The following is a 20,928-nucleotide window of genomic DNA, read 5'->3' on the forward strand; positions in this document are numbered from 1 at the left end:
TAGTTCTGATGAAAGTTCTCCTGGACCTTAAATGTTAACTTTCCAACCCCATCACTCACTACCTGACTAGCTGAGTGTTTCTCGCATTTCCTGTCTCCATAACTTTCAGTAGGAGTTTGCCTAGATGCAAGTCGACTGCTGCTTTCCTCTATTTTGACATAACTATGTTCATCGGCCATGAATGCTTTGTAATGACGAAGATCATGAAGTGGGTTATAGAAACACAACTCTTATTTGCATGTTAAACTCATTTCTATTTGGCTAATTGAAATGTCAATATAAAGTTGAAACAACAGGCAACTTCATGAAGTTGTGGAAAGCAACAATGGTATTTCCCACAGCTCAAATAAAACTACAATAAATTCCTGTTGCCTCTTATGCTTCAAGTAATTATTTTTCCATTTCTAAGATTTATCCTAAACTGAAATCTCAACAATATCCCATTAGTTCACAACACATTTCCACTCTAATCCTACATAATTCATTTTCCCCCATTGCACAAGGAGCCATTCAGCCCATTGAGTCAATACTTGCTCTCACAACAATCCCATTTGCTGACCTACTGTCCTACAATCAATTCTCTCCCCGCCTACTTATGCTGATTCTCAGCAGTCAATTAACCTACCAACGCCAGCACATCTTTGGGATGCAGGAGGAAACCAGAGCATCCAAGGTAACCGATGCCTTCTCAGGGACAGTGGTCAAACTCCACACCTGCAGTAACAGCAGTACCACTTATTTTTCTAAAGCTACTACAAAAATCTTTTAAGCAACCTAGTAGTGTTCTCATGCACTTGTTTTCAAACACATATGCACATTAAATTTTGGACGATGTACAATTGCACAGATTTCAATTGAGCCAAATTTCAAAGGAGTAATGCAATCCACATGGCGAAAAATGAATCATTACCCACACTCTTTAAGAATTTCACATTCAAACTACCAGCAAAGCAACGCCTAGTATCTTCATTATTTGTCACCACTTTGCTCTCTGATTATCTTCTCAGCTACCATCATAACATCATACTATCTAGCATTATTGGCTTTATTATCACAGAGGGTCAATAACTGATTATCCAGTGAAAATGGCTGGAATCTCTCCTCATAACAATGAAAACTCCACTGGTCTGTTTAAAAGAAACAGAAAAGTTGCTCTGGAAAAGTGACCACAAACTGTATGTCTTCATAGTAACATCCTTTTAATTGTTCATATGATAAGCAAAACTGCATGCTTACTATATATCACAACTATGACCTCAGCATGGTTTTGTGTAATTTGACTATTCTCTATGCTTTCAGTAGTTGAGCCAAAGACTTAGTTACCTTTCTATCAAGTTAATACATGTATGCAAGTCATGACAATGCCATGGATGCCATTGCTTGTTTAAAGATGTATTTCCCTTTTAGATATCCTTACTCCAAAAATATACTGTTACATTACTTTGGTTCAGTTAAGTGCACTTGATTTCAATCAGTCCAACACAACCAAAAGCTTTATGCATGCAACTCATGAGTTGCAACTTAGTATAGGAAAATTCTACAAAATTATTTTCAAAGCTCCTCTAGCCTGGCGAAGCAGTTGAGAGGTACGTCAAAACAGACACTTAAATGTTAAACAAGAGGCTGCAGACACTAGAATCTGGAGCAAAAAAAATCAACTGTTGGAGGAACTCAGTGATCAGTCAGCATCTATGGAGGGAACTGGACAGTCATGTTTGGATTGGAATCCTTCATTTAGACTCCTACGCTTAAGAAATGTGACCCACACACTCTCTATGTATTGAATATTCTGTAGGACAGTCAGAAAAATCTAACTAACAAAGATACTTCAGGAAATATAAATTTACAGTGCCTTTCCCATCACTGGGAATTTTTCCTCCCACAGAGACTCTCTGACATGTTTCACACAAATGGTTGTTACAACAATATCTGGAGCAGTTGAGCACATGATACAACTCTTAAATTGATACCAACCTACATTACATATGCCACACACTTCTGTTACATTATACATATCTCATATAGTAAATGCATTGTTACCTAACAGAATAACATTACCAAAGTGCTCACATACCTTTTCCATTTACCAACCAATGACTGGGGTTGTGTTGGATTAAGTTGATGGGCCAAATGTAAAATACATCATGACCCTTAGGAGGACAATGGTGCCTAATGGCAACTCTTTTGCTTGCATCTTCGGAAACAACTCTATTTCCATCTTTATTATCTCTATTTTCTCTTTCCTGGGTTTTTTTCCCAGACCCTGACCTAGAGTTACACGCTGACTTTGGTTCTTTACAGGAATGGGACCCGTTCTTGGGGTCTTACAACAGGCTGTTATTTGATATGCTAAGGACACGCTCTAGAAGACTAGCACACCTTCAGGGCTCTGGGATTTCATGGCTCTGAAGCAGGTGGTCGGTGCCTCTGCGGGAAATTAGTGTGTCGTGGGAGTACACAGACCATTGAAAGCAGCAAGCTGGCTGCGTGCCCAGAGACCCAAGTTCTTTGGGCACAGAGAGGGAAAAAGCAATGCAACAGACTTTAACACCATAAATCAGCTTCCCTCTAACTGTGAAACAGGGACACCTCTTTTTCCCTTATTAGGGAGGGAGGGAGAACCTGTAGTATGTCAAATACTGGGTGAATAAGTGGTCTCTGGGGTACTGCAAGTCTGTGTCTTTGATGCTTTGCTGCAAGCTTGAGCACTCGGTGTGGAGTACAGATGCTTTTTCTTACTGGTGGGGGGTCGTTGCTGCTGCTTTTGCACGGGAGGGCATAGCTGGTGGGGGTTGGGGTTCTAACATTTAACTGTCATTCATCCTTTAGGGCACTCCTCTGTTTTTGTGGATGTTTGTGAAGAAAAAGAATTTCATGATGTATATTGTGCACGTTTCTCTGACATTAAATGTACCTTTGAAACCTTTGACCCCTCAATCCATCCAACTGATGTTCAGAGTGTCCTGTCCTTCCTTGCTGCAGTGTACAGGCACAAAAAAAAAAATCAGAGATATACAGAGTAGCAGAGCGCAGATACTCAACCCAGTCCCAGTCCTGATGACTTGCTCCCACTCACTGCATTGCTATAGCCACAATATGCAAGGTTTAGCTATGTTTAAATGTATTTAAATATTGTTTTTAAAACATTGTATGTAATTTAACTTTATTTCAATTTATTTTAGGATCTCTAATTAGAAGGCACAATTAAGAACAGTTCAAAGACATGATTTTAGCGAATTCAGTAATAGTGCGTATTGCTGAATTGGGGATAGTAACATGACCTGTCCCCATTGTATGCTGAATTGGGGATAGTAACATGACCTGTCCCCATATGTCATCACTGGTAAAATCACACCTCCTACAGCTGATTGGCTCCTTTGCTCTGCAGACATCATTGATCTTGAAGATTGTGTACTTGTTTCATGCTCCACAATATCCATGTGAGAGTCAATGCTCATTCTCAGTCAGATTTGCAGTCCTTGTACCCCACCTCATATTGTCTCTTCAGCCAATGGATGTTTGGCATAGTGCACAATACAAGAATAAGGAATTGGCCATATGAAGTTTTGAGCCTCCTTTTTTTGTACCCGCATCTCCATGTCCCTTTGATCCCCTTATTACCCAGAAATCAACTGATTTCTATTTGAAAAACCTAATAACAAGCCTCCATGGCCCTGTGGGGTAGAGGCTTCCAAAGGTAAATTACACTCTGTGTGAAGACATTTCTTCACATCCAGCTCTTAATCATAATCTGCACCCTCTGATCTTTGACTCATCAATCAGGAGAATAACATTTTTGGTACCTGCTGGTCTTACATACACTAAAATTTTTCTATGTTTCAATGAAATCCTAAACTCTATAAAACACAGTCTCAAGCTACTGAACTGCTCTTGATGTGATTCCATCCCTGGAAATAATTTGCACTCCCTCTCTGACAAGCATAAGCTTTTCACGGACAAAGAGCAAAACTGTACACAATGTTCCAAATATGGTCTCACCTATGCAACTGTAATAAAGCTTCCTCACTCCTGCGATATAACAGATGTACATTTCCATCTCTTAATTTCTTAAGCCATATATGTTATTAAGGAAAAGGAACTTAGCATGACTTATTATATATCGCAAAAAGATGAACCAGAAACTCACTTCCAACTAAATTTCATTAGCACTTTGATTTCCACAAACAGAGCCAATGTCTATCAACCCTCTTGGTTTTACCATCTGTGAAGCAAAAGCTCCCTAGCTACAATGAATGTTATTTCTGACAGTACTTTGAAATTAGCAGTAAGACACTTTTAGAGAACGCTACTCAAGAGGACAGTGAAGAACAGGGATTTACGAAGAGTGGACAGTTGGCCTTCTTAAGAAACCACAGTACCGTTACTGCCCAGTCAGTAACAAGCCATACAAAGTGCTAGCCATCCAATGCTAAAGCACTTGAGCCTGGAATGAAAGGACAAGCAGCCAACATTCTATTTCCTAATGTTATGGATAAATTTTGGCTTAAAATAACAATTGCAATATTTCCAATTACATGGTTGCACACATCTGACAAGTAAATTCATTTTGATGAATCATGAAGCAGCAAGAACATAATGACCTAAATGGCCTACTCTAATTTTCACTCCAACTTCATTCCTTTTGGAGTCTATAAAAGTCAGCTGACAGTAACTTAAAAGCTTTGATTTCCAACTCCCAGCTTTTTGGTCTTTCTCCTTCAACAATCCACATCTGACGTCCTCTTTTGCAAAACAACTTCTATCCTCTCTCCCATCTGTCTTTCTCCCCACACCCCAAACCTTAGTCCTAGTCTGATCATAAACACAAGGGATTTTACATATGCTGGAAATCTTTAGCAACTCACAGGAAATGCTGGAGGAACTCAGCAAGTCCAACAGAATCTCTGGAGGGGAATAAACAGTCGACGTTTTGGGCCAAGACCCTTCATTAGGACTGGAAAGGAAGAGCTCAGAAGCCAGAATAAGGAGGCAGGATTAAGGGGAAGGAGTGGAAGATGGCCAATGATAGATTAGATCAGGTGAGAGGAAGGTGGGTGAGTGAGGAGGGTGGGAATGAAGCTGGAAGGTGATAGGTAGAAGAAGGAGTTAATAGGAGAGAACAGAAGACCAGAGGACACAACCTCAGAAGAGAGGGATATCCATTTAGAATGGAGAGGAAGAAGAATTTCTTTAGCCTAACAGTGGTGAGTCTGTGGAACTCTGCCACTGATAGCTGTGGAGGCGAAGTCATTGAGTATATTTAAGGCAGAGGTTGATGGATTCTTGGTTAGTCAGAGCAGGGAGAAGGCAGGAGATTGGGGCTGAGAGGGAAATGGATCAGCCATGATGAAATGGTAGAACAGACTAAATGGGCCAAATGGTCCTAATTCAGCTCCTATATTTTATGGCCTTATGGTCCATGGAAGAAAGGGAAGGGGGAGGGGAACCAGAGGAATGTGGAGAAGGGATAAGAGGGTAATCAGAATACAGAATGCACAAAGAGAGAAGGGGGAGGTGTGAGTAATTACCAGAAGTTAGAGAAGTCGATGTACACGCCATCAAGTTGGACTGCATCCTCCAGCCAGACTGAAAATGAGGTGTTGCTCCTCCAACCCGAGTTTGGCCTCATCATGGCAGGAGGTCATGGACAGACATTTCAAAATGAAAATGGGAAGTGGAATTGAAATGGGTAGACACTGGGAACTTCTATCTTCTACAGTGGACAGAGTGAAGGTACTTGATGAACTAGTCCCCCAATCTGCATGTAGTCTCACAAATGTAGAGGAGACTCCAGGAGCACCTGCTACAGTAGATGACCCCGAAAGACTCGTAGGTTAAGTGTTGCCTCACTTGGAAGGACTTTTGGAACCCTGAATGGTGGTCAGAGAGGAAGTGTGGGGCAGGTACAGATACCCTGCTTCTCACTTCATTCTCCCTCCTGCACCCATCCATCTTCACCTATCACTGGCCTCCTTTACCCCACATCCTAATCCTGGCTTCTGCCCCTTTCCTTTCTACTCCCCATGAAGAGTCTCTGCCTGAAACATCAATTGCTTCTTCCTCTCCATAGATACTGTTGGCCTTGCTGAGCTCCTCCAGCAGTTTTTGGGTGTCAACCAGACTGCTTTTTTTTTGAGGCACAAGAAATCTCAGTGGAGCCTTGCAAGCTGGATGTGTAGAAAACAGCCTTACTGAAGGATTCAACTTCCAGCAATGTGATGAAGCATCTGCACTTTCAAATAGAATAATCAGAATATTTCATTTGCCTGCCTCTGTCCACACCCCTCCTTCCTAGGAAGCAATAGCGCAGAGTGCATAAAATGTTATAAAGCAAATTCTGACTGCAAAGTATCAAAAAATAAGTTTAAGCGGCACACGCACAAGGTTACAATGTTCTGAATAAATTTTCTCTAGACAGCTGTGGGACAGATTTGGATGACGATCTGGACATTATTTCAGAGTACATTAAAGTCATGTTGTACTTCATTCAATTTATTGGCATCATTTACAAAAGGGAAATAAAGTGTCCCTAGAATGCCAACCCTTGTTAAATCCATCTTTCTAATGTTCCATGACATCTGTGGTTAAATGATTGATGCTTGCTTCCCACATTGTTCTGGCATCACTTTGCTGATTTAAGGGATCGATCCAAAAGAACAGACTGTTAACCAGGTACCTGAAGTATCACTCTGCTTTACACTATACACTACATATTCCCAATTCCCCCAAGCACCTGAGCACATAACTTTAGCCAACTGTGAGTCAAAGTCAAAGCCAATGCAAGCTAAAACATGGCCACCCAATAGACCGCTGACACATTTACCACGTCATACATTATGTGTCACAAATGCTCATTTCAGGCAATGCCTGGACTCTGAGGGAAAGCCCCTTGACTTGCTCCCTCATGGGATCTCCAGACTGTGCTGCAGATGGGACATGGGGTGCTTGAGGGAATGAGCGCATGCGAGTACTTTGGAAAGTCTCTCTGTGCCTTTCTGCTACAACTTGAGAATAAGACTATTGAACGGACCTCTGGTTAAATAAGATGGTGCCTTGACATCACAAAATATTTCATTATGGTCGTCCGTCTGCACTTCACTTTCTCTGCACATGTAACACCATAATCAGCATTCTATTAACGCTTATCCCTTGTGCTACATCGACGCACTGAAACAGTTTCCAATGCACCTGATCCCACAGTTTACCACTGCAGACATAAAATCAGTTTTCAGGACAGCAAACACACAAAGAGATGATGTCTCTTGCAGTGTCCTGAGATCCTTTGAAACACAGTTAGAGGAGGTAGATGGAAACATATTTAACCTCTCCCTGCTTCAATGTAAGGTTCAAACTAGCTTTAGGAAGACCACTAGTTCAAGTTTAATTATCATTCAACCATACATGAATATTTGAAGAATATAGCTAAATAAAACAGCATTCCTCCATACCAGCAGTGATACAAAGCACATACAAGATAGAAGTAAACATACAGTCGCAAAAAAATAATATGTAGCACAAGTCCCTGTCCTGTAAATTGATGCTGCACGTTTGCTGTTGGCAAGAACAACACCTCAGCAATCTGCAGACGAACTCCTGCACTCAATCCAGCTCATTTTCCACTGAGCGAACACTGGAGAGCAGCACCAACAGAAGGGGCAGCCCCCAGTACAGCATCAACACTGCACCAGACCACTTCTGACGCCTTTCCATCTTGACGGCTGCAGCAGGCAAGCCCACGGCATGAGGCCTAGTCCTCACTGCAACCAAGGCCACACAGCTCCCCCACCATCTGTTTCTCCAATAAAGTGTCTTGTGATCACAAGAAACAAGTTCAATACAATCACTCACTGTTAGACTACACACCACTTCATGAGTTGACTCTGATGCCTTTCTGTAGCAGGCAGCAAAACAGTCTGCACCAAGCCCAGCTCCTCTGCTAACAAGGAACTCGCTGATGGGGTAAACCTGCAGAACTGAAGTTCTTAATGTCCAGCACTGTCTTGTAATTGAAAATAAAAGATGAAAACTCCTTTGGTTGGGCCTGGAGAGACCAGTGCATCTGAGCACGCCACCATCTTAATGAAACTATCATCATAGTACCTCAGAAAAACAAGGTATCATGCCTTAATGAATAACCCCCCCCCCTCCCAACCTTGGCTCCAATGTCCACCATCATGTAGAGCTCTGAGAATTTGGTTACGGCATACACTGACTTCAGCCTCCAGTGCAATTCACTTACCACCTGAACTGGTCTATGGTAAAAACCATTTCCCAGTCCTATATTTATCTCTGCAGCATCAGACAATTGTTTATTGAGTATGGCTCTGTCTTTAACACTACTATTCCAAGTAAACTCATCTCCAAGCTCCCAGACCTATGACTTCACTTTGCATCTGGATCCTTGACTCATGACCAACAAACTGCAATCAGTAAGGACAGGCAGCAGCTCCTCTGCCATGATTATGTGTAACACTCTTGCCCCACAAGGCCGCATCCTCAGCCTCTACTCTATTCCCTGTACAACCATTACTGCAGGCCATAACCTGCTCCAACTCCATCTATTGGTTTGTAGATGATGGTACCATAGTGGGCTGTAACTCAGTAATGACGGCAAATCGGAACAATGACGAGGAAGGAGACAGAGAACCTCGTGTCATGGCAACAACTTTTCTATCAATGTCAGCAACACAAGAGTTTCTGCAGATGCTGGAAACTCAGAGCAACACATGCAAAATTCTGGGGGAACTCAGCTGGTCAGGCAGCATCTTATGGAAAAGAACAAACAGTAGATGCTTCAGACTGAAACCCTTAATCAGGACTGGAAGGGAAGGGAGAAGAGAACAGAATATAGTGGTGGGAGGAGGGGAAGGAGTACATGTTAGAAGCTGATAGGTGAAGCCAGGTGGGTGAGGGGTGAGGGGGGGGTGAAGTAAGAAGCTGGGAGGTGATAGGCAGAAAAGGTGATGGGCTGGAAAAGAAGGAATCTGAGAGGAGAGTGGATCATGGGAAAAAGGAGGTGATAGGCAGGTAAGGAGAAGAGATGAGGAGAGAAGGGGAAAAATTACTGGAAGTTAGAAAACTGATTTTCTTTGCATCAGGCTTCAGGCTACCCAGATGGAATATGCTCTTGTAACCCAAGAGTCTGTTCATCATGGCAACAGAGGAAGCCATGGATCGACATGTCAAGATTCAAGATTGTTTTATGTAATTTCCAATACAAATTGTAAAGAACAAAATAATTGTTACTCCAGATCTGATGCAACATATAAAAACACAAGAAGATAAAGAGTACAATTTAAAAAAAAAATAAATATAAATTCAAACAACACACACAAAATGCTGGTGGAACACAGCAGGCCAGGCAGCATCTATAGGGAGAAGCGATGTTGACGTTTCGGGCCGAGAACCTTCATCAGGATTTATGTATAAATACATAAAATAGCTTATACACACAGATCGACTGTATGTCCAGAAAGGCACAGGAGTGTCAGCACAGAAGGTGACCCTGACAGGAAATGATAAAATACTGGTGGTGGTGGGGGGGGATGTCGTCGGGTGGGGTCGTAAGTGGAGGTGTCAATCAGCCTTACTGCTTGGGGAAAGTAACTGTTTTTGAGTCTGGTGGTCTAGTTTGTATGCTATGTAGCTTCCTCCCTGATGGGAATGGGACAAACAGTCCATGAACAGGGTGTGTAGGATCCTTCATGATGTTACTGGCCTTTTCCCCAGCACCTTTCTGTACATTCCTCTCTGATGGCAAGTAGGCTGGTGCCCATGATGCACAGGGCAGTTTTGACCACCCATTTTAGAGCCGGCCAGCCACAGTGCAGTTTCTGCACCACAAGATATTGAAATATGTCAGGATGCTCTCTACTGGCAATCTGTAGAAGGACATGAGTACAGACATGCATAGTCCAGCTTCCTTCAGCTTCCTCAGATAGTGGAGGTGTTCCTGATTGTGCAGAATGTGTTTTGGGACCATGAGAGGTCGTGTGAGATATGCTCTCCCAGGATTTCAAAATTGCTCGCAGTCCATCAATGTAAAGGGGTTTGGGAGTGGTACAAGTATTCCTTAAATTGACAACCATCTCCTCTGTCTTGTTGACATTGAGGAAGAGGTTATTTGCCTGGCACCAAGCCTCAAGCTCTTCCATCTCCTCTCTGTTTGCCATCTCACTGCTGCTGGAGATGAACCCTACTAATGTCATCACTGAATTTGACTATGTGATTACTCAGGTGTGTGGTCATGTGTGAGCAAAGTGTACAGCAATGGGCTCAGCACACAACCCTGGGGGGGGGGGCAGGGGGCGGGGGCAACCATGTTGAGAATGATGGGGAAGGAGGTCTTTTGGATATGAAGTCCAACACCCAGATGCACAGTTCTGTATTTAGATGAGAAGTAAGCATTTAGTCAGCAAACTCTATGGGACAATAGTATTGAATGCTGAACTAAAATCCATGGACGGCATTCTGACACAAATGCCCTTGTTTTCTAGGTGTGCCAGGGCCAGGTGCATGACAGTTGCTATGGCTTCTGTGAATGGAACAAAGGTGCTCGATAAAGTTGTCCTCCAATCCACGCGGGTCTCACTAGTGTAGAGGAAGCCATTTTGGGAGCACCTGATACAGAAGGCGGCCCCAACAGATTCATAGGTGGAAGTGTGCCTCAACTGGAAGGACTGTTTGGGGTATTGAATGGAGGCGAAGGAGGTGAACAGGAGGGAGTTTAGTGGGGAAAAATGAATGGACAGGTGAATCATGGAAAGAACGAATCCTGCAGAAAGCAAAGAAAAGAGGGGAAGGAGAGAGGCTTTTGGTGGTAGGATCCCAATGAAAATGGTAGAACTTGTGGAGAATGATGTGTTGGATCAGAGGCTCGTGGGGCGGTAGGCGAGGACAAGAGGAACTCTATCCCTGTTAAGACAGCAGGAAGACGGGATGAGGGTGGATGTCTGGGAATTGGAGATGTGGGTGAGGGAAGAAAGGGGAACCCCTTTCTCTGAAAGAGGAGGACATCTCTGCTGTCCTGAAAAGGAAAGCCTCTTCCTGGGAAGAAGTGTGGTGGAGACAAAGGATACGAGAGGCTAGTGCCCACGATGGACCTGACTAACTTTACAACTGACTGAAGTTTATTTCGATCTTGTGCAGCAGCCCCACCCACCATACCAGACAATGACATAGCCAATAAGAATACGCTCCACACTACATCTGTATAAATTTGCAAGTGCCTTTGTTGACATCCCAAGTCTCCTTAAACCACTAGAGAAATATAGTAGCTGTCATGCCTTCTTAATAGCTCAATATGTTAGGTCCAGGATAGATCCTCAGAAATACTGATACCCACGAACTTGAAGATGCTTAACTCTTTCCACTTTTGATCCTTTATGAGGACTGGTATGTGTTCCCTCATCTTACCCTTTCTGAAGTCCACAATCATTTTGGCCTTACTGACATTGAATGTAAGGTTGTTACAGAACCTCTGAACCAGCTGGCATATATTGCTCCTATGTGCCTTCTTGTGACCATCTGGAATTCTGCCAACAATAGTTGTATCAACAGCAAATTTGTAGATGGCATTTGAGCTGTGCCTAGCCATACAGTCATGGGTGTAAAGAGGTAGAGCAATGGGCCAACCACACGTCCATGAGGTGTGCCAGTGTTGATTGTCAGTGAGGTAGGTGGAGATGTTATTTCCAATCCAAGCAGACTATGGTCTTCCAGTTAGGTAGTTGAGGATCCAATTGCAGAGGGAGGTACAGAGACCCAGGTTCTGGAGCTTTTCATTCAGGACTATCGGAACACTGAGCTATAGTCAATAAATGCCATCCTAGCATTGGTATTTCCATTGATTGGGAAGATTAGAGCCATCAGGACAACTCCAACAACAACAGAGCCAAATGCCACCCAATCATAAACTAGCAACCCAGACTCTACAACCGTCACACAAGAACATGATTCAGACTAACTTGCAAAACTGTAATCATTTATTACACACACACACACACACACACACACACACACACACACGAGTCTTCTCTGATGTAAACCCTCTGCCTGTGGTTTCATGGTTACCTGCTATGTTATTCCGACATCTCAAAGAAAGAGCAGCCATTTACTGAGAACTTGCAAAATATGATGATTGCTCATGAGCAAAACACAGCATTATTACATTACCCATAATTTTAATCTGGGCCACAATAAGTGAAGATGGCCTATCGCAGACTCAATCGTTTGGGTATTTAACAAATATTTGCAACCATAATGACATTGATGAACGAGAGAGAAATCAAAGCTTTCTTCAGCACGCTTTAGAAAAATCAACTTAGCAACTCTCGGATAATGATTAATCATTCTTCCTCTTCCCTGCAATGATCCCTTACCACAATGGTGGTATTACAATTTTAAAAAAGCCTAAATGTAAAAGTAAAGAGCAATTCCCTGTGCAACTATCATCCTCGAATGTCCCACACAGCCCAGTCAGGTTCATTAACTTCCTTTGCCTACTGGAGTTAATGAGCTTATTTCAAATGTCTTTTGCATTAACCATTCATTGCTGCCTGCCGAGGTCATTTTATCACTGCATGTATTTTCAATAAGTGCTTCTAATGCACAAGGCAGCTTCCTAACTGTGCTATTGATTCACTCTGCTATGTCCCTCTTTCAAGTTAGTTCCAGGAAAATGTGTCTCAGAACAATGTGTATGACTTCAGACAGGAAGGGAGTGTTAATGGCTCCACAGGTAATTTAACACACAAGAAATTGTCAAATAGACTCCAAATCTTAGTCCTTCTTCTAACTCAAGGCTTCCCTACCTGGGGTCCATGGACCCCTTACTTAATGGTCCGTGGACATTAAAGGTTGCAAACTCCTGTTCTAACTGAAAAAGTAAGTTTACCATCTCACTGGGATGGTCAGGAAATCTTAAACACAGCTGAGGAACCCAAAGAGATACAAGAGACTGCAGAAGCCGGAATCTGCAGCAAAACAAACTGCTGGAGGAATTCAAGCAAAAGGCAGCATTTACAAAGGGAAACGGACAGTGAACATTTCAGGTCAACACTATTAACTTGGAATCAAACAGTTCTTCTTTGCATCCTAATCTTAATACCATATGAGTTCCTCACTTAGTGACTGGTGTAATGTTCCCATCATGTTAACTCCCAGAGCCCTGTGAAATTTGGAATGTCCTCCTGGGCTAGCTTTAGGATCTGTGATTACTTCCTAATGTAAATAGGCTGGACTTGCTAATGAGGAGTTTAGCAATGCTACAACTTCGGCAAGTAAAAAGTTGAGCAGTGCTAGGGAGATACAGAAAGATGGGTAAAATGGCCAAATCTGAAGTGATGCCATTTGGTTTGGAATCTACAAAGTGAGCCATTGTGGGAGAATCAGCACAGAGCTGGCATGAACTTGGCCTGGTGTGCACATCCTATGCCTCAAAGGCAGCAGGGCAAATTGGTCCTGATGAAGGGTCTCCGCCCGAAACGTCGACAGTGCTTCTTCTTATAGATGCTGCCTGGCCTGCTGCGTTCCACCAGCATTTTGTGAGTGTTGTTTGAATTTCCAGCATCTGCAGATTTCCTCGTGAGGGCATAATGGAAATGGGTCTGTGAAAACTTAAAAAAGAATGCAACTCAAAAGGCACAGAAATCATGCCAGATTTTATTCTGGCAAAACTCTGACTGGGACCTTCCCTGGAATTGCATAAAATGGCAATGAGACTACAAGACAAAGTGGATATTTGCAAATTCCATCAGTACTACAACACCAACTTGAAGCATATAATTGGTGAGTCAGAGTATGATGAACAGATATGGTCAGCCTGTTAGGGAAGACGTCATTAAACTAGAGAAAAAACTGCAGTGAAGATTTAAAAAGATGCTGCCAGGGCTTGAAGACTTGAGCTAGAGACAGAGGTTGAACAGGCTAGGACTTTATTTCTTGGAATGTAGGAAGCTAGCTAGTAAGCACTACAGTAGTCATGGATGAGCTGGGTTAAAAGGCCTGTTTCCATGCTGTATTACTCTATGGCTTTTTTTTCTAAGTTCTTGATGTAAATAAACTGCAAAAAGATTGCTATTCCTTTCTTTCCCCTGCTTGTTAAGCTGACTATCTGTGAGTAAGTTGATGTTGGGCAACACAATGATGCCTTGAGAAGAACTGTTGCCTTGTACCTCCAGCTACCCAGATTCCACCCTGGCTGCTGATGCTGTCTATGTGACATTTACGTATTTTTCCTTGTGTGATTTCTCCAGGTGCTCAGGTTTCCTCCCATATCTATGTGAATTGGCTGGTTAATTGGCCACTATAAATTGTCCCCTGTGTGTAGTGAGAGGATAGTTACAGGGAACGTGAAGAGAATGGATTACAGGGTAAATTGCTGGGGCAGGGATTGCTCATGTGAAACCACACAGACTCTGATGGGCTGTTGCCCAATTCTATGTTGTGTGTGGATACACAATCGGCTGTATGGTTGTGTGCTTGCTTTAAGCCTGGATGTACTGTATATCTCAGCCTACATGCAGCTCACTGGCTCACAAAGAACTGCCAACACAGGGTTGAAACTCTCATGTGTCACCCTTGGGATCAGTGTCAGATCACAAAAATTTGCCCAATCATCTTCTTCTGAGTGAGAGAACTATTCTTTTTTAAGCAGTTGGGGGATTGTGAGCAATAGAAACTGGAGTGCTTTGAGAACTGCCCAAAACCCAAAGGTTCCCTGAGTTAGAATTGCAGCTGAGATGGCAAAAGATGGACTGATGAGTTAATTAGCTACAGATTAGTAATTAGTTAATTAGTTTAGATCTTAATTAGTAGTTAATTAGTGCAGATACAAAACATACTGGACTACAATTTCGAACCAGTGCCCAATCCTATACTAATCCTCTATATGTAATTTTGAGCACAACATTTCAGGGAGGACGGCAAGATTCATATAGGATTTGTTGGAGTCATAAAGGGAAGGAATCTTCAATTGTGTTGGATACTGAAGAAGCAAGATTATTCTCCTTAGAACAGGGGAAGCCGAGGCAACGTCTGATAGAGGAATTCACAATGTAACTGCTTTGGTGGAGCAAGCAGAGTGTCTCGGTGCTCAGGCAGGGAGGCGGCAAACAATGTTTAGAGATAAAGTAAATTGACTAAATAAATTATGAGAGAGTCAGATATATTCATAAGACTTGTTTGTTAAGTTTGTTAAAATTTGAAACATATAAGCTGAAAGAGTTATAGAGCATGGAAATCGGCCATTTGGCCCAATTCATCCATGCTGTTCACTCTGCCTTCCTGAACTACTCCTATTTGCCTGTACTTGGCCCTTATGCCTATGAACCTATCTTATCCCTAAACCTGTCCAAGGGTATTTTACATGTAACTTTATCCACCTCTACCCCTTCTTCTGGCAACTATTTCCACATGACCACCAACCTTCATACAAAACTAGCCCCTCGGGTCCCCTTTAAGTCTTTCTTGTCGTACCTTAAACCTACGCCCTCTGACTTTACAGTCCCCTACCCCTGGAAAGAGACCACCCACCTTATCCATGTCCCTCATGATTTTGCAAACTTCTCCAAGTCACCCCTCAGCCCCCTTCCACCTAAGAAAACTGTTCCAGCCCAGACAGTTTCTCCTCGTAACTCAAGCTGTCTGGTCCCTCAACACCCTTGTGAATACTTTTCTACACCCCCTCTGGCTGAATCACATCCTTCTGAAGGTATGGTGATCAGAATGGCACATAAATTCCTGGTGCAATCTTACCAATTTCTTGTACGGCTGTAACATAGCGTCCCAGCTCTTTTTCTCTACCCGTCTTCTAAAGAAAGCAAGCATGCCATACATCCAATTCGCCACTTTGTCTCCCCGCGTTGCCACTCTCAGGGAAATGCATACTTGTACCCCTAAGATCTCTCTATTCTACAACTCTCAAGGGCCCCATGTACATAATTTCACACTTGTTGGATTTCCATCTGCTATTCCCTTCCCCGCTGAATAAAATTCTGTGGTCACTTTAGACCATAAGATCATAAGACAGAGAGCAAAATTAGGCCATCTGGCCCAACCAGTCTGCTCCGCCATTCAATCATGGCTGATCTTTTTTTTCTCCTCCACAACTCCAGTTCCTGGCCTTCTCCCCGTAACCTTTGATGCTACCTGCCCCTCTGTCAATATTTGTGTCATCTTCAGACAACCTTCTTCACTGCCCAACACAAGAGTAAAGTTGATGTCATCCACAAACTTACTAATTAATTATACCAGTGCCCAAGAAGAGCAGGGTGAGCAGCCTGAACAACTTACACCCAGTGGCACTGACATCTACTGTGATAAAGTTCTTTGAGAGGTTAATCATGGCTAGAACCAATTCCCACCCAAGGACTGCAATTTGCTTATTGCCACAGTAGGTATACAGTGGATGAAATCTCATTGGACTTCTACTTGGGCTTGGATCACCTGGATAGAAATAATATTTATGTTAGGCCGCTGTTTATTGATTTCAGCTCAGTGTTCAACACAATCATACTCTCAGTTCAAACCAAAAAGCTCCAAACCCTGGGACTCTGGACCTCACTCTGCAACTAGATCCTTGACTTCCTCAGTGGAAAACCACAATCTGTGTGGATCGGAAATAACATCTCCTCCTTGCTGACAATCAACACTGCACATCGCAAGGATGTGTGCTTACGCTGCTGCTCCACTCTCTCCACACCCACAACTGTGTAGCTAGGCACAACTTAAGTAGCTCTATTGATTTGCTGATGTCACAACTATTGGCAGAATTTCAGATGGTGACGAGGTGGCATACAGGAGCAAGATAAATCAGCTGTTTGAGTGGTGTCACAGCAACAATCTTGCATTCAATGTCAATAAGACCAAGGACTGTGGGCTTCAGGAAAGGTGGAAAGTAGAGTCTTCAACAAAGGATCAGCAGTGGTAAGGGTGATCAGTTTCAAGTTCCTGAGAGTCAACATCTCTGAAGATCTATCCTGGGCCCAACGTATTAATGCAATTTCAAAGAAGGCATGACCATTGCTATATTTGATTAGGAATTTCAGGAGAATATGTATGTCATCAAAGACACTACTAGCTTTCTACAGATGTACCATGAAAAGCTAACTGATTGCAATGCCATCTGATATGGAGGGGCCACAGCAGAGGATTATTAAAAGCTGCCGAAGGTTGTAAACTCAGCTAGCTCCATCAAGGACACTAGCCTTCCTCAGCATCCTGGACATCTTCAAAAGGGAATGCCTCAAAAAAAAAAGGTGGCATCCGTCATTAAGAATTCCTATCACCCAGGACATAACCTCTTCTCATTGCTATCATCAAAGAGGAGGTTCAGAAGCCTTAAGACGCACAATTAACATTTCAGGAGCAGCTTTTCCCCCTCTGCCATCAGGTATCTTAAAGGACAATGAACCTATGAACAGTATCTTTTCCCTCTCTTCTGCACTAATTTATTTTAAAATATACTTATTATAATTCATAGCTCTTATTACTATGTACTGCAATATACAGCTGCAGCAAAGCAACAAATTTTATGATATGTGCTGGTGATAATTAAATCTAATTCTGATAAGCCACCTACATTCTCATCTACAGTTAATATATGTGACAAACAACAGCATCCGGAGCATCAGTCCCTTTTGTACACCACTGGCCACAGCTCCAATCTGACAAACAACCCTCCACTACTACACTCCAACATCTTCCACCAGACCAATCTTGTATTCAGCTGGCTAGCTCACCTGGATCCCATATGATCTGGGCCAGGCCATCATGTGGGACCTTGACAAAAGCCTCTATGAAGTCCATGCAGACAATGCCTGCAGTAGTGAGTAATCAGATTCAAGAGGATCTTTAAGAATGCAAGCCGACAAGTATTTGAAGATTGATGTATGAGCTTGTGCGAAGAAAAGATTTGCTGCAATGTAGCACAAATTAGGTACTTTTTCCAAAGACCCGATGTGGACGGACAGTCCCAAAAAGCCACTTTCTGCTTTGTAAGATTGCTTGATTCCACACCTTTGCCTAAACACCAGCTACCCTGAATGGGGGAAAGGGAGGTGGGTGTCCTAGCTTAAAAAGGCAGTAAGAGGCATATCCAAAATCTGCAATCTTTGCAGATTACAGCAGATTTAGATGTTCATAATATGAAGATCCTGCATATTGATCCGCAATCAAGAGAGTTATGATTTTTACATGAAGTGATTACTGAATCCAAGCTCACGTGTGTATTACCTTAGGTATCACAAAATGTCTAATACTGGCAATATTGGATGAAATTGTTTTCTATGCACCGATTCACTCCCAGAATATGAAAAAAAGCACGGTTGGAAAGACCTAGTCTGACCTATTGCACATACCATGTACAACAAAAACTGCTCAAGAACACGGTAAACAAATGCCAGTGGAAGGAAAATTTCCATAGCACCTTTCATAATCTCAGAGTGCCACTGCCAAAGGAAGCACTTACTAAACAAAAACCACTGTGAGTAAAGTTGGAAATATGATCAGAACAATGAACAATACAAATGTCATAGAACATTATGGAGATGCAATATACTTTGCAAAACCAACAGCCTCCACATCCACAGTGCTTTTGTATAATATGCCAACTGCCAAATTGATCTTCTACACAGAACAAACAGACATCTATTTCAATTGGATTTGTATTTTGTTTTAAAATGAGAGCTAAAAGTTCCAAGTAAATAGGATTCTGATTTAGTAAAATGTTGCAATAAATCATTTGCATAAACCGTTTAAAGAACTGAAGATACCGGTACTGTACCAGGCAGGACTATTGAAATGGTAACCCTATAGAACACCTGAACAGAGCTCCCAACTCACAAATTCATGATTAAATGAAGAGCTCTCAGTACAGAAGCAAAACCCTGATAGGGAATCCCAAACAATAACACACAACCATATTCCCAATATAGAAATACATAATAAAGCCAAAGGCAGAATGCCAACCTACAATCACATACACCAACACAGAACACTAATGTACAGATGAAATCTAATAAACAGCGCGCACACATCCCGAAGCAGGAACAAGTGAGGGATCCCAAATAATACGAAGTGCGATGTAGATACAATTGAATGTTGTTTGATATTACTAACCTTCGCTTGCTCTGATCGGCCGGGATAGTCAAGGTACGAGCGCGCACTCAGAATACAATGCATTAAATGGTACAAACTGCAAGAACAGTCTTTCACTTGAGACAAACCAGTTAGTTCGCCCGTTCACGAGGCGTTCAGTGCGCACAGATTGCCGAGTTCGAAGCCACTGCGTTGGAGAGGGCGTCTCATTCGGAGAAGTATACGATTAGATCCCCGAGTTTTGATGGGAGAGGCGTGTCGTTTCCTTATATAGAAACAGGAGCGCACGAGGTTTCGGATAACTACTCCCTGTGTTAAGTAAGTTCTGTTAAACATAAATCATATTTTAAAAGAAATCCCTGGCGATTCAAGTGGACAGGGTCCGGCGTCTGCTGAAGCACTCGCCCTTCTTTCGCAGGCTGATGGCGATATATTGAAGTTAATTTCAATCCCGATTTATTTTCTGTTCTTCACTCTCTAACCCAGTGGTTCACAAAGCGCTCCCTCGTTGCTGCGCTCGGAGTAAAGCTGAGCTTTACCCCCCACCCCCTGTACCAGCTCGTTCAACGCCCCCTGTGACCTGTTGCCCCGGATTCCCACAGCCTTACCTGTTGCTTCAGTCGAGCGTGCTTTCATTGCGTACAACGACCGTCCTTTGCCCCGTTCTAACCCCTTTCCACGAGCCAGCTGAACAAGAAATGGCAAGAGGACTATGTTGTCCGCCATCTCCCCCCCCCCACCCCCACCAACCCAAACTGCGATCGCAATCGACCCGCGAAAATCCAGACATCACTTGATCTCACTGGTAGTTGAGCCCCCGATGTCAGGCTTCGTTTGTTTAATGAATGGTGACACAATGTTATACAGCAAACGCACAGGCCGTTCGGCCCAACTGCTCTATGCCTGCCTCAGCTCGCTCCCATTCCTCTCCAGGGCACCCTAGCAACCAACTCTTTCCTGTTCCTTTCACTCTCGCACTCCAACTTAAAAGCGCCTGTGCCATTGCAGCAGCCACTTCCACATCCAGTCTGTCATTTAGTCGGGGACCCTTCGTTACTCATTTACGGCAGTGAACCCCTCTTCGCAAGTACTTTCCCCGAAACAACCCCTACCCATCCCTTTTAAGCGTTTTCGAAAACATTTTAAAGAGCCCTGTCACTCTTTCCAGATAGGAGCACTCGCTACTGTGGGCGGACCTCGCGTTAAACCCTGGGCACTTACACACGTGCGTCCGCTCATCTGCCACTTTGCAATTACAGACAAAATCAGTTTTTGCAAATCGCACGCTCCGTCCCTCCTCCACAAAGATCAGAGTTCCCTTTCCCATTTCGCTTCATTGCAAGCCCGTTGATTTGCTCACAATTTCCAGTTGGAAAAAATACAGGTTAACCCGCCCCGGTTACGTGTATAAAGCACGGCCACATCATTGCAGAGTTCTAACTAAACTGAAAATCGCCAAAGATTTCTTCCAAAGACAGGTATCAAGAAATGAAGCGGGACAGACTCTCCCCGCACTTTCACCCACGATGACTCGAATGCCTACTCTCCCTCTTCGCACCATGCCACTGTAAGAGTTCCCTCACCACCGTGCTCACAATCAGCTTTGAACATGGGCTGGATGAGTCTGGAAAAGCGCCGCAGCGAGAACAGGACCCGTTAACCCAGTTCAAGGAGATTCGAGGCAACGTGCAGGCAAGATGTATGCATTTCCCTCCATCTTCCAAACCAACACTCAAGCCTCTTGATCTTGATTCGGGGTTAGACTGACTGCACTTCGTTACCCTCTTGTAGATTTTGATACCCCATAGAACGAACACGTCTGCTCCCTCC

General features: G+C 43.1%; 1 protein-coding gene across 2 annotated transcripts in view; it reads right to left on the reverse strand.

The window, feature by feature from the left end:
• Positions 1–19,724, reverse strand: part of LOC132405790 (potassium voltage-gated channel subfamily G member 2-like) — a 55,504-nt gene extending 35,780 nt beyond the window's left edge. Inside the window, exon 1 of one of the 2 annotated variants that reach the window (XM_059990873.1) lies at positions 19,707–19,724. The gene's annotated coding sequence lies outside the window, so the exon portion shown is untranslated. Of the gene's footprint in view, positions 1–19,119; positions 19,273–19,706 lie in introns of those variants that run through there. The other variant, XM_059990819.1, reaches the window with a different exon arrangement.
• Between the last annotated feature and the right edge of the window lie 1,204 nt (positions 19,725–20,928).

Source organism: Hypanus sabinus, chromosome 1 (genome assembly GCF_030144855.1).
Source record: "Hypanus sabinus isolate sHypSab1 chromosome 1, sHypSab1.hap1, whole genome shotgun sequence".
Taxonomy (NCBI): domain Eukaryota; kingdom Metazoa; phylum Chordata; class Chondrichthyes; order Myliobatiformes; family Dasyatidae; genus Hypanus; species Hypanus sabinus.